The sequence below is a fragment of the Phalacrocorax carbo genome, chromosome 6 (genome assembly GCF_963921805.1).
Source record: "Phalacrocorax carbo chromosome 6, bPhaCar2.1, whole genome shotgun sequence".
Lineage (NCBI taxonomy): Eukaryota > Metazoa > Chordata > Aves > Suliformes > Phalacrocoracidae > Phalacrocorax > Phalacrocorax carbo.
The window spans coordinates 18360049-18385973 of record NC_087518.1 but is presented as its reverse complement, the minus strand read 5'-3'; the positions used below and the strand labels follow the sequence as shown (position 1 = coordinate 18385973).

General features: G+C 43.9%; 1 long non-coding RNA gene across 2 annotated transcripts in view; it reads right to left on the bottom strand.

The window, feature by feature from the left end:
* Positions 1 to 15797: 15797 nt before the first annotated feature.
* LOC135313844 (uncharacterized) overlaps positions 15798 to 25925 on the bottom strand; it is a 105962-nt gene continuing 95834 nt past the window's right edge. For both annotated transcript variants that reach the window (XR_010373334.1, XR_010373335.1), the window contains one exon: positions 15798 to 15967. This is a non-coding gene — a long non-coding RNA (uncharacterized LOC135313844). The remainder of the gene's footprint in view (positions 15968 to 25925) is intronic.

Sequence of the window (25925 nt, the reverse complement as noted above, 5' to 3'; positions counted from 1 at the left end):
TCTTCTAGGCTCCTTTGAAAACCCTGGATTTCAATGCTCAAAGATCTGCTCTAATTAGCCAAATAATTGCCCATGTCATGTCTGTTCTCTTAAACAGTTGGCAGTAGAGCTAACTTACACTGATTCACCTTCTTCTGACTCAGAGTCATTTATTTGCACTATTTACAGCACTGGGAGTTGAAATAATGATACATGTTTTCCATACATTCACAAGAGAATTCATAAACACCATGAATGCATGTCCAGCCATGCCAGGCTCTCCTAACTTCCTGACGAAATAAAAACAACCATATTTATTCTGAACTATAGGTACAGGTATGCTGAACCAAGTTTGAGGAAATATTATTCCAGGGAAATCCTCTTTTTCCCCATTTTCAAGGCAAATTCCAGCACTGTGAAATCTTTTAAGGCAGTCAGGCTCTAAAATTAAGCATTTCCTTTTTACTACAGAATTAGGCCCTCCTGACTGGTTTTGGCTTAGGTCTTCACACTGTGAAGGAGGGGATGCTTAGAGGGCTGAAAGATCCCTCCTAGCTCCATGGTGCTTTCCTAGTTTTGAAGTTACAATTCCCTGACAGCTGGTGCCAGCTATGACAAGGACACTCTCCCCCAGCATACAGCACCAAACATCTCTCAGCAAGGTCAATGCAAGCTACCTCCAGATGTGACACGGGGCTCTGAGCCCTTCACATTTATTCCTTCCATTATTCTCCAGACTTCATCCTGGTGGCCTAACCTCCCCTAGCTCACAGAGAGCCACTTTCCTTTAACACTTCGGTGCTTCAGCAGGGATGCTTGGCTAAATAAAAAGCAGCAGGGGATTGATTTCAGCTTCTAAATTCAACCATCAACTAAGGTGTATTTCTGGACTTGTGTTAAGCAGGGACCCCTTTAATCATCATTAGGTGATTGACCCCGAAGCCACTGAAATCACAGGACGATGGCATACAGAAAAGCCAAAGTACTGGGACACTAGCGAATTAATCTGCTTTTAAACTAAACCACCTATCCCAGAATACCTCACACCACATCTGACCACTTCAGGAGACGAACCAATGGAGATAAAATTGTTAACTTGACTCTCAGGCCAGTGCAATGCCCTTGGATTTAGCTGAACACAATTAGGGGAGCTTCTCCCAGAGCCTGACTCTGAATCACTCTCCAGACTCTGAATCATTTGGTTTCAAGCTCAGCCACCAGCTCCAGCTAAGAACAAAATGACCGTAGCTCCCTACATGTAGTTACCCCTGGGAAGTACTTGTTGGCTGCAAAACCACCTTAAAGCCTTCCCACAAGAGAGGAACTGAGAGTGCCTTGGCTGTGCTGGGTGGTATGGTGGGAAGCAGGGGGGTGGCAGGATGCTGCAAGAACAGCTGGCCCTGGGGCAGGATGGCTTTTGAATTTTTTATTTGGCTTTATGTATACTGAAGAGAGACCCTTACACTCCATGAAAATCAAGGAGATGTGAACTCTGCTTTAGGCCTCTTCGGCATGCTAACCCTTACAGTAGTCAGTACTACCAGACAAAATGATTTCTTGGGAAAGGAGGAAGGGTTCGGTGCTAAGTAGATCTCTACCTTGTGCCATGGCAGTGGAAAGCTGGGCAGGGGGTAGTTCCCATATAAGCAAAATCCAGGATCAGACTGGGACTATAAAGTGGTTCAGTTCAAGACAAACCCTGGCAACGCTGTTCCACAACTGCTCTATCTCCAGCTCACACTATCTCACATTTCCTCTAGTCCTTACAAGCACAGCAACTGGATAGTCACGGCTGGGTGCAGAAGGGAAACTGCCTCAAAGTCCCAACTTTGAAAGGCACTGAAGACAAGCCATGCCTGAGAGGAACGATCTGCCAAAGCCACAGATGTGTTTTTAGCCGCACATGCAGGCAGTGGTCTACCTGTTCATGTTCCGTTGTAGGAATACAGGAACACCTTAGAGCTTCCTGACTGACTCCCAGCTACTACCCTATAATCTGTTCCTTAATATCAGTTGTCATCTCTGCCACTTCAGGGGTTTTTACTAGCTGCACTCTGCTAGAGGAATGCAACATGGCCACTAACTTGACATGAAGACCAGGCTGACCTTGTTCGTTGAGGGTTTGCCTGGGCCACCCCACCAAGGATCTCATGGATCTCACCTGTGGAGCTGCAACCAGTTCGCTTTGTCTTTAAAAAAGAGAGTGCTAAACAGACTACTTTTGTGACCCACTTACATGCCAGAGACTCAGCTCCTCTAAAAAAAAAAAGGGCAATTAATTTAATCACCGTGACTTTGCAAACAGCCTTTTGGCATGTTAAAAACCAAGCACTAAGCCAGGATCAATGAACATAAGGCAAAATCAAGCCCTGCCTGTCCTAACTCTGCAGTCATGTAACCAGGTAGAATAGACTGCTGAGCAGGGACAATGATGGTGTGAGGCTAGGATGGAAAATAGCATGTTTGGCAGCCATCAGCAATGCTGTCAGCACTGAAGCTCCTTGGAGAGGCTCAGCAGAGAGGCCATGGCTTGAAGGTCTATGGCAGAGTCAGGCAGAGTCAGCACTGAACTCTCCATTGACTAGTCTCAGGTCAGGATTGGGCCCTGACCAAAGCACTTCGCAGCAAGGAAGTAATTTGATGGGAGGACAGAGGTAGTCCATGATGTGTGACCAAGCTCTGACTTTATGGCTGGGACCCAAAAACCATATGGTTGTGCTCACTGGACTGCAGCCACCACCATGCTGGGGCTCATCATGCTGTGGCTGAACCCTTACTCTCTGCACAGCTCAGTGCAGGGTTCAACACTCTTCATCCACCAAGTCTTGGTGCTGCTAAACCAAAATCTCACTAACTTGGGGAAGTTTCTGTCTCCCTGCAACCTACCACAGAGACACAGCCACAGACGTGGCTGCCTGTGCATGGAGGGTGACTTTGAGTCCCTGTGGTTCTTCACTTGGTAGTGCAATAATAAACAAAACCCAAACCATTGGTGAGTACCTCTGATGGGTGCATAAATCATACCACTTCCCTCTAAGTCAACAGAACAATTCCAGGTGATACCAGCTCAGCACCTGAAGCTCAGACTATCTCCTTGCTACACACCTAGAGCAAAGCTACCCAGCAGACAAATGGCTCCAGTCTGAGGGTAATAACTGAACTCCCAGCATATGGTTTGTCAAGTAGGGTCAAGACTGGCTGTGTGCTTTAAAGAAAGCTTCTGCTTAAGTACTTACTTAATTGGGCTTTACTGCAGTGCTTAAATACAGTTTAGACGTAATTTCTCAAAAGCATCTCAGTGGTTGGAGGATCCCAGTCCTCCTGCCACCTGCTACAACTCAGACTCCTAACACAGAAAGCAGTCACTAGAAGATGTTCTCTAGGTGGTTTGAAACTCTCTGCCTCCATTTCCTCAGCTTTCTAAGGGTCATTACCAGACATTGGTGAGGGGAAATGAATGTTTGTAAGATACATAATTGAATGGAATAAATAACAATTAGTGAAACAAGAGGATAAATATTAAGCTGATTAAAAGCTGTCCAAGCTGAGCAGATTAAAAATAAATGAAACCCAGCTACAAGTCTAATGAACAATTGCTTCACAACTGTTCCTAACTCACCCTTCAAATAAAAAACGAAACACTTTTAAATAAAATTACAGATTTTTTTTTAAAACAAAAAAAGTTTTAAAACAAAAAAACAAAAATCAAATATGGCCTTGTAAGGGTTTATTTAAGTTGCACATGGAAAATAAGTCAAAGTTCCTATTTCCCCCCAGGATGCATTGTAAGAAATCACCAACTGCTTTCTGCCCATTCATAAGCAAGTCCTCTCTCTCCCCTTGCCTCCAGGACATTGTGTGCTCATCCAGCATTATGGACAGCAAAATACAATTTAACCAAATTCACACTTTCCACTACATAATCTGTGATCTCTGCATCAGCCTTCTGTGTGGGTAAGGAGGGCCACAAAAGGCCATATGCACTGCTTTGCAATGGTCTCTCCCTTTTCTTGGCTTTTTGTTCTCCACATGATGGCATCTGCCAGCTTTGAGATCCTATTTATACTGTGAGCACACGGCACCTCATGGTCATGCCATGGCCAATGCTCTTTGTAGGCACAAAACCCTAGTTTAGCATAAGGCCAATTTTAAATGCAAAAGCAGGCTCAAAAAAAAAAAAAAAAAGGCAACCCATCAAGGTACCAGACTGTGTGATGGATATTAGCTATGTATTTAAGTGTCTTGCTGAATCAGGGCCACAGCCTATTGATTACAGATGATATATTAATGACGTAATTTTCTCAGAAATGGTGATAGAGTCTGTTATCTTGTCCAAGGTTATCCAATACATACAGCAACACAGACCAATACAGGAGTTACCCGCAGTCTGTGGACAGTCCCAATGACAGCCTGTGGATTTGCTCCGCCTCCCCGACCTGATGACACACCTCTACATGCCCGTGGGTCCAGCACAGTGGGTCCACGGAGTTGGCAGCCCCTTGTCCTGCCTGCATCTTATCCTGCTGGGGGCAAATCTGAGCAGGGAAAATTTGTGCTAATTGCAGATGGACTGTGCAGAGGTTTATAGCTGTGCCTAACCATACAAGTTACTAAATGAGACTCAATTTATAAAAATTAATTACCTAGCATTAATCAAGTAAAATAAATTAGCAAACACTATAATAACAGCTGTACAGTAGGGTTGCAAAGGAAAGTCTATTCAAGATCCAGACTACTGCTCCGGTGCCATTCCCACTGTCTATATTTAATACCACTGCTGTCATAATGTTCAGAACCAGTTCCCTACACGGATTGAATCTGGAGACTGCTAGTTCAGTGCCTGCCAAGCACTGCGCATGGCTCTGGCCTCGCTGTTACAGGTGGAGCTGCGGACAGAAGAAATGGCTATCACACAAAAGACAGCGTTTTTCTCTGCAGTATGGTGCAAAGAGTTGACCCAACTAGAGGCAAGACCAGCTTGCTGTGTGGTCCCCATCCTTGCATCCCCTTCACCAACCCTAAGAATATATATACAGAGCCAAAATACACAAATCTCATTTGTCCTGAGCACCATCATATACTCCTAACAGGGTTTGTGACCTCTTCCTCTCCCTGCAGCTTTGCCACAGAGTACAAGCCTGTGCTTACAGCATCTTGTAAATGGACACAAAATGGTTTAGACAATGGGATCCCACCAGTCTGGCCCACTACTCCCAGTTCTGGGGAACAGAAGTTTTGATGGTGATAGTTCACTGTTCTTATGAGAGCCTAGGAAGCCCGAGCACGCAGCGTGAGCAAGACAAAATATTAGGGCCCTATTGTGTGGTAAATGCTGCAGCACGGGAATACCCACAGACTGTCAATTCAACATCACACTGTCAAGAGCTGTTTTTATTGACATCTACTGTTTTCATCATTGCATAAGGAAAGAGAAAGATGATGTTCAAAACCAGTATCCAAGCCAGATGCACTCTGCATGTGTCAGTGTACCCCTCCTGAAGCACCTGAACCATACACTGCTGCACCTACCCAAAGCACAGAAGATTTCACCTCTCCTCCCTCTTGCATCTTTTCCACAAATCCATCTTGAAGCTACACAGCTTTCTGTCACCCACACACACATGAGCCTATTGCCAGGGTAGGGTTTCATTTGCAGTATATAGGGGACAGCAATCCCCCCCCCCAGTTGCCCCAGGAGCAGTATGGATTCCCCCAGGAGTTAACTCCAGGAGATCCAGGCACCTGGGCAGACACAGCGCTTTGCCACCTGTGCCCCTCTCAGAAGCAACCAGCTTCACCATTCACATCCCAGAGGCTGCCCTGAATTAAAGCTGGTTCACGCTGAACACCGAAGCCCCGGCACAGTGGTCTGCCATCCAGCAGGGCAGCACTGAAGTTAATGATGCAGGACAGCAGTCAGGTGTGACTTCGAAGAAAGGGGAGAATGTGCTTCTAGCTTTTCCATCATAGTTAATCATTAGAATCTTTCATGGTCACAAAAGGTGCTGGCCTCCTTACAAGCTCCCCTTATCAGCCGTAATTATTTCCTGATGGGCTCTGGCCTAACTACCTGGCAGACTTATGCACAACACCCTTGAATCACCTGACTGCATTTATTGCCCTATATTCCCAGCCAAATGGGCCTCTGCTGTGTCAGTTGCAATATTTACAGCATGTTATTTCTCCCAGCCCATGCCCAAACATAAAAGCTGTTCTGTGCCCTGCATTCCCCTTTATACCATCTTTCTTTCCGTGACAAAGCAAAACAGACCGGTCATCTAAATACCTCAGCACTTCTTTCTCCTCTTCTCCCCCAAATTCAACAGCTCCTCTTGTGTAAAGCCCAGAGAGGGTATTGCTGCCATGTCCTTAATTCCACTTTAAGATTTCAATAATTTTAATTCTACGGATATTGCCTAGATATCTAAATTAAAGTGTTTCTATTTACACTTCTGTCCTTTCTTATCTTCTGACAAAGATTAGCTCAGATCCTTAGAGGAGAGACATGTAAATCTAAGTGACAGACCTAAACGTGTCACCCACATGGTATGTTACTTGCCATATCAGAGTCTGCTTCCTGGGGAGAAGAGTTCAGAGTTATCAACTTAACATTGTTATTGAATAAAAACAGACAGAATAACCCTGACCAGCAAGGTTGGTCTGAACAGATTAAGTCAAATCCTGAAGCCCTATATGAGTGGAGCCAGTGGAAATTTCCAAGACTGGGAAGAGGGCCTGTACTTAGGTAAATAAAAGCAAGAAATGGAAATCCTGTCCTTATTGCACCTCTGATTAACTGGAAGAAATTCACCTGTTCTCAGTGAAGTAGAAGTTGTACAGTCTATAGGTAGCACATGCCTATGCATACATGTGTGCTGTACAACAACTTTATATCAAAACATATACAAAAGGGGATGGAGGTCTGCAGACATGGGGAAGAGTCAAGAAATGGGAACATGGTATTTCATGATCAAGTTCATTTTCTCAGTTAGACAATAACATCTACAAAAACGAATAAAAATGCATCAAAGGGGGATTTCATCTTCACTGCTTAAGTTCATGAAAAAGCTGTTTTAGGGAAATTCAAAACCACAAAATGAGCAGGGGTTGTACGTGGAATAACCCCAGGGCCAGATTACATTGTTGTTACTGTACAGCACTAGTGTCTGACAGATGGCTGACTCTGTATGCAGGAGATTGCAAGGTCATTCTGAAGCACTTGCTATCTACAATTCAAACCAATGTTTCCTCTTTCTTTCTAGCATAGCATCCACATAAACTAGCCTGTAATTCAGAGGGTTCTCAAATATGACCAAGAATTTGGAAATGCTCTGCTCTGCTTGTCTTGCTCACTGCAGTCAGGTCTCTTCCAAGATAGACCAAGCAGGTGTGCACCAAATGGACACTGGCCATGCTTAGAAAGCACTAATGCACCAGTAAAGTATAAAATAAGTGTGTATTCACATGTGCAGTTCTCCATTTTGTGAGCATACTGTGCTTCCTTCTGCTCTCACAGTCATCTATCAACTTGCTTGGGGATGCTGCAGATAGTGCTTTAAAAACACCAGCGTAAGGCTCAGGAATGGTCATGAAGGCATGCAGAATCTCAGAAAGTATTACTGATAGGCTAGAGAAAAGGAAGGTAAAGTCTTTTTTTTTTTTAAAAGCTACCATAAAAAAAAAAATTACTCTGTGATGCACCTAAGTTATGATTCCTGGGGGGCATGAGGTGGGGTGTCTCGTCACCCTGTCTTGGAAAGCATAGACAACACACGGAGAAGAAGAACAGACTGATCAGTGATTTTGGATACTGCATAGCTCCTGTCTCCATGTGGGAAGTTGCCTTAGCTCAGAAAAGAGACAGCAGGGGAAGGTGACCAAGGTATTTAGAGACACGAAGGGCAGAAAGGTGATTAAAGCACAAGTGTTCAGTACTTCTCACAAAAAAAAAACAACCACAAAAAAACCAAACAAAAAACCCAAACAAAAAACCAACAAAATCAAAACCCCCCCAAAAATCAAACCTAGAACCACTGTAGTTACCAGTTCCACCAAAAATCACCAGGATGCTGATACCAGAAGGTGGGACCATGGGCCAGAGGTTAGGCCACAGGAAGGATCATGCTATGAAAAGTTCCTGTCTTACACTTCCCCTAAGCATGTGTTACTGGTCACAGTCAGGGACAGAGCACTAGGTTAAGTTGAGCCTTTGGCCAGAGCCAGTACAGATGCTCCAATGTCCATGGTCTCACTACTGGGGCATAAGCTGAGAGCTAATATTGGAAAACAAGCCTCCTTCCACCCAGAGCAATACCCAGGCATATAGCTCTTGGAAGCTGCTAATTTATTTCTTGCAACCTTTTATTTCAGACCCTGTTCCTGTTGCTTTCTTTCAGCTTTTTTTTTTTTTTTTTAGCATTAAAAATACACATGAATTTTAAATCTCAGTGAAATACGCTGCAAGCCTTGCAGCTTGGTGTCAGCTGTCTGTCCACAAATAATAGCTCCCCCTTTACTGCTGCCTGTCCATGTGCCCTGAACCTTAATTGAAAAGGTCTCTTCTAGAGCTGGCTCACTGTAATGCGTTCAGTCTTCACCCTCTCTGCCAAGACAGAGAACACCAACAGCAATTATAGAAGTCAGTCACTGTGACATGATGTCCTGTCCATGGGGCACGCAAGTCAAAGTACTCTTGCAAGACCCACTGGGGAGGGGTAGTCACCATGGAGCAGAACCCAGCTTGCTTTACTCTGCACAGCATGTCTCACTCTTTCATTATAACACCACCACAGCTTGACCTAACCATTGAACTATCTAACGTAACATGCCTACTGCAATCAGCAGCCACGAAAATTAATAGCACCGGTCTTTCCATTGTTAATGCAGTTTGAGACACTTTAATCAAATCTGATGAGGGGCAATAGCCAGTGATGAAATTATGCAGGAGACAGGGTATTTCCTGCACTGTAGTTGTGCCTTGTGTCAGTGTCCTAAAATTCTGCTACCAGAGAGCTTGAACAAAATTTTAGAGGGTATCTTGGCACTAACAGATCACACAGGGCAAGCTACAGCTGTATATTTTGAGCTGTGCCATTCTTTTATTCAAGTTCACCTATCTGCTTAATTGGCATAGATGGTGTTGAACCTTTCCCCGTGGTTCCAGAAAGGATGCTACTTCCTTGGTTTTCAATGGATTTCTGTGCCAGTTTCCCCCTGAAGACAGATTTAAGACCCTAGTCTTTAGCAAATACCTGTATCTTCTCGCTCAGGCCTTACTGAGCTGTCAGTGGGACATATTCCCAATGCTGCAGTTCCTGGTTCATTACAGGTGTAGCTGGAAGCTTGCTGGCTTTTGCCAGCTGAGAGCCTGTGCCTGTGAGCCCCAGGCCCTTCACCACCATCAAGCTCCATCTTGCCCATCTGCTGCTCAGACCTGTTCAACCACAGGGAGGGAGGCAGGGAATTGTTTCCTGCCTTCCAAGAAACATTTCATGGAACTGGAAAAGGTTTATCAGTGTTCTTCTGAAGGAGGTTTCTGTTCCCAGATAAGCTTTCTTCTCTAAAATCCAAGTGAAAAACACACAAAACGCCCTAAGAAATCTCACCTGGGGAGGTAGAGGTATGGGAAAAGTTGGGTTTTGATCAGCAAAACCTGAGCATTTTGCTTGGGTTCCCCCTCTCAAGCCCTCCCAAAAATGCCCTGAAATGTCCTGATAGAAATAGCTGCTTGTGGGACACACATACTTATCAAAAAGCCCCAGCTTCCAATAGAAATAATAAAAAATAAAAAAATCTTCTGAGTTGCTTTATGTTCTGAACTGAGCCAAGAGACAGAGCTGGTAACTAAATCACACCACAGTGCACCTCATGGACCAGTGCAAATCACTGCCTTCTGCTCACACACGTGCCCCAAAGGTGCTTCCAGGCACTCCTCCAGCTCTACTGAAGCTGCAGCTCCAAAGCCCGCTGCGTCCCGTGCTAAGTTGCCAGGGCAACTCATTCCCAGGAGGGGATCCCCACCACTGGCACAGACAGATGCCATCAGTCCCATCCATTCCCTGTGGCACAGTCAATCTGTCAGCCCCAGTGACAGCTCTGCATCATGATGGCTCTTGAAGCCAGCAGCTCTGCCAGCACCTGGAGCAGAGCCAACACTGCTGAATGCAGATGGAGGTCTGGGCCTGCCTTTGTACCTCTAAAGTCACAGTGGTCACTGTCTTATGAGCAAATAGTTTTCACTCCACTTTTTGGGTCTGTTTTTTCCATTTCTCCATGGCTGGCTCCTTCTCATCACAAAAAACAAACCCACCCTTACTACTGGTCATGTATAAAAGTTCACATGCAAAGCCTCTGATCTCCAGCTCCCAGAGGAGAGCAATGGAAGGCAAAAACAGGGAAACAAACTGCATTAATATGATCTACCTTTTGCACTAGGGCTCCACCCTCTCCTTCAAGACCATGCATTCAGATAATGAGAAACAGGGTATTCCCACCCCTCATACACAATCCCCTTTTTATTTCCTACGCAATGAGGAATTAAGACATGAGACTTTCTCAACCACTTCCCACAAGAGCTGTCTCTGGCTTTGACTTTGATAATCCAGCTTGACTGATCTTTCTCTGGCAGCAGCACTGGCATCAGTAGCCAAAGTGATGGATGAGCTTTACGGCTCAAACTGCCTTTGGGATAGCTGGTTGAAAATAAGTGCCTGAAACTCTCAATTTACGCTTCCTCAAGTTCCTAAGTCACTGATATTCATGGATATCTTTCCTCTTTACTGTTAGCTTTGAAACAGGAGCAAAATAAAGGTGAGACTCTCAAGTAGCTGTGTTGCATGCATTGGTAGAGGAAAGTGAGTTATATGACTGGGAAGCAGCAGTGGGTGCCCAAATTTTCTACCATCCCACATTTCTGATGACATTGGCTCATATGCTGCTTTTCTAGTTTCTCTCCTTTATCTGAATTTTTACTTCATGTCTCCTGGGCCAGGTATGACAGGAGTGAATGCTATCACCTACAGGTAGAAAATAAAGGTATGAGACATGGGAAGACCAATAGTTGAGCTGCCACAAAAGACAAAATGGCATGAGTGTAGTCTCTGTGCATCCTGGAAAGATGCACATTAGCGACTTTAGGCAGTTGTTAGAGACTCATATTCTACTGAATCCTTTTCAAGTTATCTCTGTCATCAGAGGATTTGTGATCACTTGTGTAATATAACAATGGCTGAAACTTTAAATGCAGGCAGATTGATAGGCCCCATTAAGACACTCATCAAAAGCTACTAAAAACCTACTGATTTATGGCTACCAGCAGGCAAGTTCCGTTACAGGCAGTAATATTTTTCTTCTTCAGCTTTCAGAGGTGCTTTTGTAGAGGTTTCACTATTTAAGTTTTTAGAGCTTAATGAATACTGAAAGAATTGTCTGATTTTAAGTCCTGAGAGGACTGCCAGCGATGACTGAGGTTGAAGATAAATTAGAAAAGGGCCCAATAGCAAGAGGTGAGCACCAAAGCTCCTACTGATAAGCACAATTGCTTGGTGCCCTTCAGAGCTTAAATTCATGATCAAGTTACCACAGAATAAATGTAAATGCACTTCAGAGGACCCCAGCAACTAGCTGTGTACACAGTCTTAACCCTCAGCAAAGACAGAGCGATCCAGGTGACACAGACATTCACGTACATAGACAGTAGCAAACATAGGCCAGAGCTGAGCTGAACACATCCCCAAACACTCTTCAAAGTCAAAAAAAGGAAAGTCAAAAATAGGAAAGAAAATTGTACATTTGGTTCTTCCACACTGATACAGACCTATAACCATTTCCAGGGCAGGGACTGAAAGGGTAGTCCGAGATGGTTCTGTTTGACATAAATGTAATTTGCACTTGATGTCTTGGAGGTATAAATCTGTGTTCACCCTCCTGGAGTTCAACAGCCAGGAGATCCTGAGCACAAGCAGACAGCAAAACTAAGCTGTGTCTCAACACCTGAGAAGTGTTGGGACTGACACACAGTTGTGTTTTATCAAGGAATGTGACATCCAACCTGCTTTCTCATAAAAGTAGCAGGACTACATTTTTAGGAAGGAGCCAGTTTCAAGCTTCTTTGTGCTTGAGGACTTTCCCAACCATCATACAACTACAGAGTAAACAGAGGTACCAGGGTGAATTCGGGTAAAGAGTGACTCAGGATTTCTGAGGCAGCATCAAGTGCAAACAAGACCTTTGAGATTAATTACTGAATGCCTCAAAGTGAAACAGCAGTGACAGATACATTCTGTGTCTGTGGGCAGTCACCTTTTTCCCTTTAGAGGTGATTCTTCCTGGAGATCAGACCTATGAAAGTGACATCTTACACCACTGAAGTGATCTGCAGCCATTTCCTCCCAATACATAAGGGAGACAACCCATATGTGTGGTCACACCATGTGCCCCGTTGCCTCTGGGCATCATTGTCCAACTTCAACTGGAATTGGAACTAGAAGAGAAGCCACCAACATATCGAGTTCCTATGAATTTTGAGAAAACTGTGGCTCAAACAGAGCAGAAAGTCTCTGTTGTTGCCCCTACCAGGGGAAGGGCTGATAAACTGAGCTCTCCCTCAACACCAGGGAAGGCCCAGAAGGACATGTTAGAAAGCAGATGTGAATCCTACTGCTGCTTGTGAAACCGCTGGTTTCTTCCCCCATTACTCTGTGATGCACCCTGACGTTCTTCAAGCAGATGAACTCTTGTCGTGTAGGACAGTTCCTGCTCCCAACCACTCGTGCCAGGCTTGCTGGGCTTGGACTTTAAAGATACTCTGCCTTTATCCATAGCTTCAGAGCAGCTGTGGATTTGTAGTTCAAACTCTGTGGTTTTCTTCTCAGAAAAGGCAGTGGTTCCTGAAAATCTCTGCTGGCTTCTGGAGCCCAAAGACTACTGGCTTTCAAAGGGGACTTTTCCCCCTCATTGCTTGCACTGCCTGAAACCCCCTCAAGTCAGTTTGTTCTTGTAAATGGTTCAAGACTCCTCCAGCTTCCTAGAGTGTTCTGAGCTCTCATATTTGGGATCCTTTTGAAGGCAGGTCTGGAGGACGCCCAGCTAACAACCCACTTCTCTGCCACACTGGGGGATCTGATTCAGAGCCTGACTGCTGGAAGATGAGTCCTGATTCTGGTAGGCCTGCAGAATGACTCATGTCTCCAATATCTGTGAGAGAAATTCTTAAACCTTCACTCACAGTAAGTAGCAGCTGACACTCTTAATCATCGCAGAGAAAAAAGGAGAGGGATGGAAAAATATTTGCCTCCCAGCTCTCTTACTGGGTCTTTAGGATGAGACCTTTCCTCAGCGGGGGCTGGTTCTCCTCCAACTTTCTACATTGTTTCTTTGAAGCATCCTGTTCTTAGATCCTGTTGAAAACAAGGTACTTGTAGTCTTAGTGGGCAAGTTATTACGGTCTTCCCCAAGCAACTAGGAAAACTGCAGACAAGCCAAGTGAGAATCCTTCCCATATCTATTATGAAATGACCTTCTGAGACCGGAAATACTGAAACAGCCTAACAGTGGGATAGAGTACCAGCACAATATCAAAGCCTCTAAAACAGAAGTTCCCCAGATTTTCCAGTCCTCCCTTGTTCCAAGACAGCTCTTCCATCAAAGCTCCAACCCTTGCAGGACCAACAGATCATGTGAGAGGCATCAGAGGATTATTAATTTGAAAGAAATGGGTGGAAAGTGTGTCAAGCACACCCAATCTTTGAACTGGGTGCTTTAGAAGATCATTGCAAAACAAAAGACAACTGCACATTCATTTCTCTTTAGAAAGAACATATTGCACAAAGCCACAAAAGTTACATGATCTTCATGTGAAGTAGAACAGAAAGACAAATCTTCACTCATTGTAAATTGACTTGGAAAGGCAATAAAGCAATGCCAGTTTTCACCAGCTGAAGATACGACCAAATGTCTGCGGTACACTGAAGACAAAACTATAAGGCCTATTCGTTGTGAACACTTCTGGGCATATGTTAATCAGTGAGAAATTTCTTTCCAGAGATAATTATGGTGCAAATAGAAGTCCATGAATTTGGCCTATTACAAAGACTGCGCCTTCCTCTAAATCATGCAGTGGAGGGTGGGATCTGTTAACATCATCTGGCTGCAGGAAAGCCTACAGCCTACAGTCTCAAGAGTTGTCTCTGTCTGGTAGCTTGCATTTAACTGCAACATCACCTTTACTGTGCCCTGTCCAAATCTCTGTCCAGAAGACAGGCCAACAGCAGAACAAACGTTTTTCCCGTTGACACTGACTGGTCCAGCAGCATTGAGCAACACAAGAGTGATCCATGCCCTGTCCCCATTCTGGCATCTCATGGGAGACATACAAATCAAGACTTCTGAACTGAGGGTTACTGTTAACGTGCCCTTAAAGGATAATGACACTGTCCATCAGCCTAGAGGCCATGGCAGTCAGCGCTTTGTTTAGGTTCATTTCCTTCTAAAAGTGAAAGAGGATGCTCTGTATTTTCTACAGCAATATAGAGACCTGAAAGGGGAACTTTATTTCTGTAGAGAAGCCCTGCTGCTCCTGTTGTGTAGCAGATGGTAAAGGAATGAATGGTGAACATCGGTACCATTCCAGTCTGTATCACTGGCATCTCTAAAACACCCTAGTACTTGGTGGCACCACCACTGAGGTCATATCCAGCATTTTCCACCCTAAGACCCCTACAGGACTTTATACGGGAGACACTAATGATATTCACTACATTCACTGACAGAGAAATGAAGATACAAAAAAACCACAATGTACGTATGACCAGTATTCAACCACCCAGCAGTCAAACCTGGAATAAAAAAAGTTCAGCCATGAGGACATCTAGCTTGTCAGCCATCTACCTGAGACAATGTAGACCTAAGACTTCCAAACAACGCTGACAATCTAGGCAGGATGAGCATATGAAATCATCTACATGCATTGCCAAAAAAAAAAATATCAACAAAAAAAAACCCCATCTACACAAACACCAGCTAGATCTGTATCTCTTATTTGCTTATTTGCTCAAGAAAAACTCTTGGTGAGAAAGTAGTGCTGACCTGGTCCCATACAATTGCACATGAAAATTATGATTCCCTCTAATTTTGATAAAGAAATTGTAAGCAAGGAGATATTTTGTAACCAGAATTACCCACACACAAACATTCAGCAAAGGATAGTCGTAACATAGAAAGGGAACAGATTTAGAGAGTTTTCTTTTCACATAATAAAAGTAACTAGTGGAGCTCCTTGCACTAACAGAAGCACTAGGCATAATGGGACAGAGGGCCTTCTGCCCTAATTCTTAGGTGTACTGAATGTTGACTAAGGCAGGATGCTGTATGACACAGACCTAACCAAAACAGCATTTCAAAATAGCTTCCGCCCCCCGCCAAAACTGAAAAAAAAGTGTCTCATGCATGAGTTTGGCTTACTTAATGAAAAAGATCTTGAATCTTTTTGAGAAGGTCAGCTTTTGACAGCCTGACCTTCAAGAGCAAGGCTGTTCTGCTGTTATGGAGCTGATGTGACACTTGCTGTTCTCCAAGGTAGGAGAGCACATGTCTTTCCATGTGCCTGACGTCTGCTCCCTGCCTTCATGCTGGACTTCCCAGTTGGGTTCAGAGGTTTTTATCCCTTTATTTTCATTGCAAATCCCTCAAATATTTTCTGTGCACACAGTTTCTGATGAGAATTTCTTGGCAAAGCATCACTACCTATGAAGATATCTCGTTTTATTACCCTGAAGCGTATGGGCTTGTGCTGTCAGTTGGAGGGAGCTGCTTACCTGGACGGCTGAAGTACATAGCATGGCATGATGTTCCACCTCTCCAAGCATATGTGCCGCATCTTCAGATCTTCACCAACAACAGGCAGCTAGTGAATTTTGGATAGCATTCAATTATGTGTCCTTCAGATGCCTAAATCACTTCTTCCCTCCCAAAGGTTCACAAGATGAGAGACCTAAAACATAGATAGAAGAAAAAAAATTTAGAAGTCATGCTAACTGATGCACATGCACTCATACCCACTGCCTGGCGACAATTACCCATTTATTTTGTTATGGGTCATATTTTCAGTCTTTGCCAATGGTTTCCAAAATGTAAAGGGAGCAGCTTGGAAAATTAGTCACACCATTGAGTCACCCTGTCACCTTCCACAGTGGTCAAATGCAAGCAGCCAACATGGTGGCACTGTGCTTCAGGGGAGCTACTGGCTGGCCCCTCTGGTTTCCACCTTCAGATGGGCAGGCTGGCATTGGCACAGGCTGCAGAGAGGCTCACATAGTAACTTACTGTGCTCCTCAAAAAGAAAAATCCTGAAGGGTTCTCTAACCATAGGGAAAACTTCCATTAAAAGCATTTTAACAAGTTCTCCATGGAAAGATAACTTCCTGGCACATGCTGTTCTAATTTAGATCAGGATTATGATGCCATAAAAATGGAAGGAAAGGGTCACATTTTCTGTAGGAGTTCAGCAGGAATGGATGCAAATCCACCTCCACCCATCTTCCCAGAAGAAGATGAGCCTCAAAGTCCAATATCAGACTCAAAAGTCAACTTGTTGACTCTAGTTTTGTGTCTGCCCATTTCCATCAGCTCCACTGCAGCCATTCCCAATTTATTCCTTTTTCTTTAGCTTACAAGCTTATTAGCAGCTGACTGAAAGAAGAAAAGGCCATTACTCAAAAAAAAAAAAATAATGGGCTGAGCCCCTTCTGGATACTCATATCCCAAACTTCCCAAACTCCAGCAGGGTTCATAGGATGGCAAATCTGTAGTTAAGATGTCCCTGCCCAAATATTGACTCCAACATCTGCAGAAGAGCGCTGGGTGCTCTATACAACTTTGACACAACCTGTGCTGCCAGAGGGATCCCAACAGCCATGTCCCAGCAGCTGAGCTTGTTCCTCAGTGGTCAGAGCACCCTAGGGAGGTCATTTTTGTGCTTCTGCAGCAGGAATAGCAGGGAAACAGACAATAACACTGCCCTTCCCTTACCCCTGCTGCACCTCCAGAGGCATGTGCTATAGCACACAGTGCATCCATGGTGTAGAAGGCTGTTTTAAGGCAGAAACAGTAAATCACAGCTAGCAGGGTGAGAAAGGTGTGAAGCCTGGAGGGTTTGGTAAAATACAAAGGTGAAGGATAGATCCCATGGAAGAGCCATGAAGTGCAGATCTGGCTACAAGTAACACTAGCTAGCGCATACCTAGCTTATACATCAAAAGCCCTTATACAGTTAAGGAGTGCCAAAATCAGGACACAGTTCACAGCAGTTGAACCTTTGCACCTCTGAGTCCATGGGCTCTGCCCCAGGGAGCTGAACTCAGGTACCTCTGAAGTAGAAGGAAGAAGGAGGCTTGGCTGGGTGGATACCACATTGACAGCCTAACCCCTGGGCAGGGGACAGCTAGACAAGCAGCAGGCAGCACTTTACAAAATGGGCTTTTTGCAGTGACCCTGTACCTCTTGTTAGGATCACCTTGAAGTACCAAAAGAATCTCCAAAGTGCTCAATGCATGAGGTCCCAAGTCATGCTAATTGCTGTGTCCCATGAAGGGAACATGACCTCCCCGGAGACTATTACAACCCTGCACGTGCTTGTGCAATGCTGAGCAATACGGCTCTCTGAGCAGCATGTCCCAGCATGACAATGTGGTGTGCACCACCAAGCCCCATTTGAACCCTAAGCAGAGCAAGGAAGACCCTGTAAAGCTGGTGGATGCTTCCTCTTTCACGCTTATCTAGAGTTGTACCAGCTAGAGAGTGGAGTCAAGCACAGATTTGTATGTGTGTGTGAAAAATTTGCAAAAAATTTGCACTTGGGTCCAGCAGGTTGGCTTTCCCAAAACCAGGGCTTCTCTCACCTACCCTACACAAGGCACATATGCATTGCTAGTATGCCTTAGTGCTCACTCTATAGAAATTAAATCAACTCAGCTACAAACAGCACTACAGCCCCATGACAGCCTCAGCCCTCCTGGTTCCCCTAGCATTCAGGAAGGCTATGAGCCCAGAAGCCACCAGTCTGTCTCACACCCACATCTGGCCTCTGGTCACCAGGACTGTTCTTGCTTTCTAAGTCATCATGCCTTGAAAGTAATCTTTTTCACCAAGGTAGCCCAGCTAATTTCCAAAGACGGCACAAAAAGAAGCTAGATCAGAAAAAGGTGAAAGGCATGAAAAGAGGGGGGAAAAAAGGAAAGAAAAAACTAAAGAGAAGAAAGGGAAATATGGAACAGAGCAATCTTCTGCTCTCCATTCATGTCATGTTCTCACACACTTCATAGTGTTTCTCTCTGCAGCCCCACATCAACACAGACAGAGAACAGAAATCAGGCTGCTGTTTCGCATAGCACTCGAGCACATGCATTGCTGAATGAGAACAGGGCTAAGTCTGTAACCAAGTGGCTTGCAGCCAGCCCTTCCCCCATCTTGCCTGCCCTCCTCTTCTATACAACCTGATCAGGGGGCAGGGGCTCTGATGCCAACTGTAATTAAGCCCTACTCTTATTTGGTCCCTGGGAACTGTCATAATAAACTCAATGAATAATGGATGTGTTGCTTAACTGAGACTATGAACCAGCTTGTAAAGAATTCACTAAAAGTCTCGGTCTTGCATTGCAAAAAAGAATGTGACATCCAAGAGGGGTATCATTAGCAGCATGGCCCGGTCATGCCTGCACTCCTCATTTCTCCAAGTCAACAGAACTCTTTGAGCATGACCAAAAATGACAGGATCAAACCTAGGGCGTTAGTGTCTTCCTTCCTCATTAGGTCATTGAAAACTGTCTGCGTTCCCAGAAGTCTCACTATTTACAAAATTGCTCCAAGCAAATGCTTTGGATGGGTGGGAGCACCATGCACATGTTAAAAATCATGGTCCTTGGTGGCTATGGAGAATTTCCTCTGGAGACCATGTTCAGAGCAAACATGGCAATGATTGGCAAAGGGACAGGCTCTCCTCTGTTTGCGTTTTCTCAAAGCAACTGCACAGAAGGCCGACATGGAGGCAGAGATAAATCACATCTGCTAAATAATACTTTAAAAATGGTATTTCCCATAGAGTCATCACTGAAAAGTGCCAGGGAAATTGGGAATTCAAATGAAACAGCTCCCAAACAGAATCTGTCTAAGGCAATACAACACGTCTACGTTAAGCCTTTTTTTTTAAATTAATAACATTCAGTAACCAAATTGTGTCAGAGATCAATCATCACACAGATCCTATGCCCTCCTGTTAAGATAAGATGATTAGTAAAGGACAAACTACAAAGCTACCTTCATTTGGACAGGGCTTTTCTTCCCATCTACTTTCAGATTAATATTGAAGTACAACTTTTTCCAGATCAGAGAGCTTCTCTATCCTTCTCTATCTTTAAATATCAGAGATCTATCTAGAAAACAGAATGGGGCATAACTGTATTCTGATTTTCCTGTTTCAAGGCCCGGGCTATGTACTTAATTCCTTCCCTGCTTCTGAAGTCAACTCTGCCAGCAAAACTCTTGTTGGGTGACATGTCTTTTGGAGTCTCACAGGAGGACAACAGCCTATTCAGTGTGAGCAAAGGTGACCTGGTATGTTCCATTCTCTTTTTCCCACGTTTTCAGACAATCTCCAAAAGTTGTTCTGTTGCTAACAAATGGATTGTGACTCACTGAGACATTCAAAATTACATTCCTGTAATTTCCATTTTTACTTCACTCATTCAAATCCAGCCCATTGTGGCTTGCCCAGCTTCTGTTTGGCAAATACTCACTAGCTGGCCTCATATGGCAGTAGAGTGTGTTTGAACATCAGCTCAAAATTAGATCTAGCCAGGACAGTGTTGGACCAGTTTCCATAGACAATGAAAAGCAAAAGGAAGAGGTCCAAATAAAGAAAGGATCTGAAATATCAGTGTCTCCTCAATAGCAGTAACACAGTCTCAAAGACATGAAAAACAAGAGCTCAAGCCCAATAAGGGTGATCACAAAGAAGAGCCCAAGCTGAGCAGCAGCCAGCCTGAGACTTCCCACAAAACACATTGCCAATTTGTGTCATCACAACATCAGTGCACTGTCAAAAGCAGCTTATATAGTTACTCTCCATGAAATCACTGCACTAATTATTTTGGCCAGTTATGTGAGCACCACATATATATGACTTTAACTGCCATCATGTCAGATAACTACCTTTCATGCTAGCCATCTAATCTACATCAGGGAAGAAGCAGTGTTCCAGCCTGGATGGTTCTTCAATTTCAACCTTCTGCATCTAGATTATCGTCTGTGCAACCCCAGAGCACTGAGTCATGCCCTTACCAGCATCCTGCAAAAAGCACTGGATGCAACCACTGCTCTGCCCAGCTGGGGACAGGAAGGACCCACCCAGCAGGCTGCCTGAGCTGGGTAGTGGCTTTGGTACCAAACATGCAATGAGTTCTAACTTCACATACCAGATTTTATTCCAAATATTGTGATATTGAGACTCCAAGAACATCAGCTGATCACTCAGGAGGATGCCATGGGGCGTGGACCATCTTCCCCAGCATGCAAGCTGCTTCTAGACAATAGAAGGGGAAGACAGACATTTCTAGGGCTGGATTGGAACTAAGACACTGCTAAGATACATCAGTACTTTGTCTGGTGTCTACTCTGCAATTCATAAAATGATTGCTCACAATATTTGAATATAGGGCTTCTTAAGAAGAGACCCCCCTTCAGTGGTTTGCACATTTATGGGGAGGTTTAAGGACTACATTACTCTTAGAACATATTTAAGATGTTTTATTAATTCTTTCCTCCAGGCTGATTACAGGGCTCTACCCAAAGCAATAATCATGCTTTAATACCATGATTGACATGCAAGCTTTCCCAGCTTCACGCAGTAGCTTTCACTAGGCAGTACAGTGAAAGAAAAGGCAATAAATTTCACCCTCCTTATAGTAACACCAATCCTAACTACCATTTTTTAGCAGATAGGACCGACTTGAGCCGGGCAACGATTGCTTTTTCTGGCTCCTGTTCCAAGTGGTCCTGCGAAACTTTATTACCTCACTACCCACCTCTCCTTTCCCACTCCCAGTTTTCCTTTCCACGTAGATGCCCCAGGAGAGCCTTGTTTAGAGGATCATAGTCCTGAAATTCCTTGCAGATGTACCCCTCAATTAACATGCTCAGAGCATTACCAAGTCTACAGGCAGAAAAGACAGAAGAAATCAAAATGGTGCTAATATACCTGTTTTTGGAAAAATAAGTAGCTCAGAAGTGATTTGGTGAATGAGAAAGGCCATGGATTTCTGTTCATGCTGAAAATACTAAAGAAATTATTTTACCAAGCAACTGCATTTTAAAGGAAATTTTGTGGAGCTGAAACAGTCAGTTAACATGTTAAGCTTGCCTTGATTTTCCTAGGACTCTGATGAGTTATATTCTTAGGTAAAGAAGGCATCTGGGTATCTGCTTAGTTTTCTTTGCCCTGTCGGTTCCCAGAAGAACACTGCCTAAATGTCTGAGGGTCTTGGCATTTCAGCATTTTCTACTGCAATATTTACCTGCCTGGCTTCCTAATCTAAATGGCAGTCATGAAGTAAGTTCTCTACCATCCATTTACAATTTCTCCAGAGTAAACACACCAGAAGCTGCTAAATGTTCTCTCCCTACCTATCACACACTCCCAGCTATACTTTACACTACAGTAAATATTATGTTTACAATGTTACAGACTATGTTACGGTACTCCTGGTACAGCCTGCGCAGGACCTTTCAGCATCCAGCTGTTCTCTATTGCACACAACACAACTAGGTTTTAGCTCCCTGTGTTGCAATTTTCCAAAACAGGCTACTACCTCAACCTGGATTTTTAAGCTATTTCTGAGATTATATCTAAGATAATAGCCTAATCCCCTCTCCCATGCCACCCTAACTAGACAACCATTTCACTGAGAAACACGTCCATATGATTTAGAATAAGATTTGTGGTTTGGGAGCACTATGAGGTTTGCCTGAGGCACACAGCTGTAATAGGTTGCCATTTTCCCTGCTTTCCTTATTCCTCTTGCTGCATATTTTAAGTTTTCCCTTCTGTAAATGAGACAGATGAGAGGAAATATAATCTGTTCCAATGGCCAGGTGACAAAGGCTGGGGTTTTTGGAAAGGACTGAATCAGTTCTGAAGAACCTAAAAATGCTCCATGCGTTGGCATCGTTCTCCTTCTTATGGAGCTGTACCTGTAATGGAGAGGAATCACAGAACAGTTTGGGTTGGAAGGGACCTTTAAAGGTCATCTAGTCCAACCCTCCTGCCATGGGCAGGGATATCTTTCACTAGATCAGGTTGCTGAAAGTCCCAGATGAACAAATAAATCTAATAAACCAAGTGATAAACTGAACTTCTTATATGCTTCTTGTACACTGCTCTGCAGATGCACCTCAAGTTTGACCTGACTAATTAGCTAGCCTCTGTCCTGTTTTTAACAGTGCCAACCATGCGTTGGTTTACTCGACCGAATTAAAAATAAATTAAAAAAAAAAGAAATACACACCCCTGTAGACTCTAGGAGTTGTTAATATTTCTTTTAAGCTGTCACCTCATATCTGAACATAGATATCCAGCGGATATTCTACCTTTAAACCACAGTTTCCAGTTCCCTGCTTATGGCTCATTCCTTAACGCAAATACAATTTGACCGTATCTGGAGCATAAATCAATGATGTGGCTAAAGTCTAAGTCAACTCTTCTCAGAATATATGTTGCCATTTAAAATGTGGCAATCAAGCTTGTAAAGGGAAGGAAAGAAATGTCACTTGCAACCCAAGCGATTCTGTTAACAAGCTGGGTTCCTGCTTCAGTTTTCTGTCTGATAAAGCCACTTATCTGACTGTATGAAAGGTCATAAGTAGTTGTTGGAACAGTGGAAAGTCCACACAAGGGTTTTTTGCCATCCTGCAACTTTTGTTTAAACTTTTAGCTGAATCACTGTTTCAGCTCCTGGAGCTGAGTCATTTCATCTGCTTTGCACAGGAGCATGCGCAAAGCAGCTCTGCACTACGGGGCAGGCACAGAACAAGCAAGCAACCTTGATTTTACAGTAGCATGAATTTCCCTGCATGTAAAAATGCAATGAGCTGCTCCACTCATTTCAAGGTGTTTGTGCAAGGGTGCACAACCCTGGGTGAGAGAACCCCAGCAGCTCACCCCAGCAGATCCCAGGGCCTTCACCTCAGTCCCACTGCACAGATGGAGCCTTGGAAGAGTAGCCTTGGAAGAGTGACCTTGCATAGTCATGTTGCTACAAGGAAGAGGGCTTGGATAGGACTAACGACTTTCAAAGGTGTGGAGACTCAGTACCAGTATTTTGTGTTAAAATCATGTGCTCCTGGCGCATCTGTGAATGTCCTTTTATACAGCCCAAGTAATTAATTCATTGAAAAAGGTTTCAAGTCTCTGAAGGTTGTTTCTACAGCTGCCTTTGTATGGTATGTGCATGTCGTTTGTTGACATATTATAAGACCTTGTAAACCACAAGCATTACTAAAATATTTTTTTCCCACTCACATTCCCTCCCCCTTTTTTATTTCAAGTTTATGTAAAACCTTTTGCTAAAGATCCAGATCCTCCCCCTGAAACCAAGTGCTGCTTGTCCGGAAATAGATTTTCTCTCTGCCTCAAAAAGCACCCAGAGCAGATGTCCAGAGACAAGATGCTCTGGTATCACAAGCTTACACTGACTCTCTAATTACACATCAGAGGAACGGGCAGAGGGAAGCATTAAGTATTACAGGCTTCTTTATTGAAGGGACCAACATCTGGCTGAAGTGGAGAAGAGAACAATTCACATCAGTACTGGGGACGACAAATTGGATCTGAGTTTAAAAACTCCTAATGTTCATCTTCAGTGCCAGGCCAGAGCAAAAGAGAGTGCTCCCAGAAAATGCTGTTCGGGAGAGCTGTCCAGAGGCAGGTGAACCACACTAACAGTAAAACCCTGCAGTCTCCTCTAAACTCTAAAGAACTGGGGAAAAAAAAGGTCCTTTTAAAAGTTCAAGAGCTGCAGTCTTTGTTTCAGAAGATACTGGGCTGCTTACATCAAGCTTTATTTTTACAGAGCGTGAATCATTTCTCACTCGAAGGGAGCTGGGATCATTCTGCTGTTGGTATCTCTGCTACCAGCCACACTGAAAATACAAAAATCTCCAAAGTCAGCCGTGGCATGTTGTCAGCTCTGGACCTTTCTACATGTTTGCTGTGTCTCTTGCATCTAGTGCAAAGAGCAGAAGCAGGTGCTGACACCTTTTATATCAGCCTGTTTAAGAGTGCAGGACCTGGCCCACCCTCTGCCCACGCACACTCAGAAAAAGCTCTTGCTTCTTCATTTATCCCCAATAGTGAATTTTTGATTTTTTCCTCCTGTTCTGACAAAGAACAGCAGCCTATAATTATAGCTAACACCATAAAGGTTGCTGTGCTGTCACTCACTTTTGCTCTCAACCATGCTTGAGAACAGAAGGACTATACAGTTGCCTTCACTGAACTAGTTGCTTAGTTCACACCCAGCTCACAAGTCACGCAGTCCTGACTCTTTTTTTTCCTTCAAAAATGATGATGTCTGAATCAGAAAGCAGCAGAACCTTTTCCAAAACCCCTTTGCCTTTTTATATTTTAATTTGCAACAATGGCTTGAGAATGTATGTTATCCAAGTTTGTCCAAATTGAAGCTAGAGCAAGCCAGTAACAAGCTCTTCATTATAGTTGATTATTTACATATACTTTAACATCCACCCCCTCTGGAAGATAAATTATCTTGCAACATATGACGATAGCTGTGCTAATTATGAGTTCAACTGCCATGAAACAGTTTTTAAATGTGATCCCTCCCACCTCATTATAAACAAGGTCTTGGGGTGTGGTTTGCTCAACAAGGCACAATATCTGCAGCTTAACTAACAGTGTATGTTTTCACATACGGTGGGATTGTGCAACCACATGCCACCAGCTTCTGTAGAGGCCAGAACTGGCTTTTGTACCAACTTCGACAAATTCACAGAGGAAAAAGTCAATTGGATATAGCCTCTCATTCTGGAAACCATTAAATGGCTGTCTGATGGAAAAGAGAAGTGTGTCCCAGTAGGAACTGCTCTGAACCAGCCTCTTCCTAGATCTGATTGCACAGCTGAAATCTGGGAGATAGGCTTTGGTCTCACCTCCTTTGGCTACTGTAACAAGCCAGCTGGAAGTCAGGCTTCCTACCAGGTTTGATCTAGCAGCAGACTGATGGGGTGGCCTGTTCATTCCCATCCTCACTTTCATGGTAGGTGCTTTGTCTAGGGGAAATGGAAAAAAAGAAAAGGCACTTTGTAGTGCTGTTGGATCTGCTTTGAAACAGCTGTAGTTTGGTTGAACATGGAAGTTCAGGACTCACATTTTGTCTGGTTTACACAGGATAACATTTTATTCAGTGGCATGGGAATCTCACCTCATTTCCCCTGGCAGAGTTGCTCTTTTGTGTCTTATCTCTAACTAGGCAGTAAGTTGATAATTCGAATGTGTAAGGGTACTCTCTGTATATTAACTGGAGTTTTGATACCCAGTGAATTTCAGCTTGGCATGATCTATAAGAACAGTTTGTCTGGCATCATGGAAATGAATCCAGCACAGAACACATCTCTCTCAAGAGCGCCACTGTTCGTTAGTGAATGAGAGTTTTAAAACCAGCTATTTCTACAGCACTAACAGCAAGCCAGGATACACTTGTCATGAGAAGGTTCAAAGAAAATGCTGTCTGAACTATGGATATTGCCAGCCAAAACACAGGACTCTTGTACCTCTGCTGTCGTTTGTGCTGATGCATACAGGTTTTGTTACAGAACTTTGTTAGGTGGAGATAAACCGTGTGCTCTCCGTGCCCAGCATTCAGACTGCTAAGTGAATTGCCCTC